The sequence below is a fragment of the Austrofundulus limnaeus genome, unplaced genomic scaffold, assembly GCF_001266775.1.
Source record: "Austrofundulus limnaeus strain Quisiro unplaced genomic scaffold, Austrofundulus_limnaeus-1.0 Scaffold20, whole genome shotgun sequence".
NCBI lineage: Eukaryota > Metazoa > Chordata > Actinopteri > Cyprinodontiformes > Rivulidae > Austrofundulus > Austrofundulus limnaeus.
In genome coordinates, this window is record NW_013952422.1 from 1,139,415 (window position 1) to 1,141,267 (window position 1,853).

Below are 1,853 nucleotides of genomic sequence, written 5' to 3' on the forward strand. Positions count from 1 at the left end.
ATTTATTTATTTATTTATTTATTTATTTATTTATTTATTTGTTTGTTTGTTTGTTTGTTTTTTTAAGTGAGTTGTTGAAGCAAAATGCAGCATTCAGGCACTTTTAGCATTAACACTTACACAAAATTTAGAAGTCCTATTTTGCAAATGCTGCCTTCCTGAAATTTGGTATGCTTGTTTGTCTTTGTGTCTATGGTGTATAATGATGTGATTGTGATGCTGTATTTCTGAGTGTTTTATGTGCTGCAGAACAGGAACTTGCTGTAAAACAGCAATTATGCTGAGTCAGGCTTGATTTTTAGTAATATTTTCCTGTTAAATCAATAAGTCAAATCAAATGAAATCATTTGTTTACACTTTATTTGCATGAAAGATTTTTTCACGAGTAAAGTGAAAAATAAAATCAGTGCAGAGGCTCTACAAGTCATTAGTCAGTCATTAGTACATTGTGTCAGTGTGCTTATTGTTTATTTTGCATGTGTGTGTAGTAGAAGGTAATAGGGGGATTATTTTATTCTTTTATATTATTACACTTTTATTCTGTCATGACAAAACATTTTTATTTGCCTAAAATCTTTATCCTGGGTTGTATCATAATTGACTAACTAAAAGCAAAATCACAAAATTATTCAATGAATGCGACAAGAATTGGTATTGGAATCGATGCTAGCCCTATATTTAATTGATATGGACTCTGAATTACCCCCCTGAAGCATACAGTATGTGTCTTATAGCTGAAGTCAAAAAATCCAAACAAACTTCTGTGAATTTCACTGTCAGCCATCACAAAATGTAGATTTCTGTGCTATTTTTACCTCCCATGTCTGACAAGTTTCATACAAACAAGTTTGTGCAAACATCGTCTCTGCTTTTTTTTTTTTTTTACTAATATAGTCTGTAAAAAATGAATCATGATGCCCATATTATGTCCTAATGTTTCACTTAATGTGTGGAAGATTAAATCCCCAAATCAGGTTGTTTTTGTGTGTCTGCTGACTCAAACAATTCATTCACACTTCTGTTTTGCTTTGATGGCTGTAATGCACCATTTCCAAGGTCTCGTAATGGAAGACGAGAACATTTCCCTTGTTGCATCTCTGCTCTGCTTCTGAGTGATCCTGTGTTGATTCTAAAATCTTGCTCCTCACCTTTAGGGTCTCTGATGATCTTGCCCCTTAATGCTTGACAGACTTTTTGAGATGAACTCTTGTGACAAGTCAGATCAAAGAGAACGCCCTGCTGGTCCCAATTTGTGACACAGATGGGTTGGGTGTTCTCCGTGTAGCCCCTCTGCTTTCAGAAGTTGCACACATCAAATCTTATTCTGCCTTCAAAGCTAAACCTGAAAATTTCTGTTGACATTTGTTTTGTTGACAATCCAACAGACTGAACTTACATTGTCATTTTTGCAAAGAATTTTGTTATTGTAGTTTTTTAAAAATATCCATCAACAATTTTATATATATTTTTTTCAGTTTAATTGCAGTTTTAGGTTCAATCAAGCAGATGTTTTGGTAATCTCCCTCCTGGTTAAACAGAAAAACGTGCATCCAAAAATAATCCAACATCTAGTTTTTATTAACATGAAAAAAGAATAAAGATATCTGCAACCAGAACAGCCTGAAAATGATCATGTGTGCATAAACTTCATGGTTTCAAGCTTTGTAGGTTATGCAGAGTAATAGTAGGGGAGACTAGGGACGGTACAACAAGAGACGGTTGCAACATGTCCATTTTCTCCAAACAGAAACAAGCTAAAGCAATGACACTCACACTGCACACGCTCAGTTAGATATCCCACATTGCAGAGAAAAAGCAAGCAAACTCAAAACCTGCTCCTGGATTTATTGGGG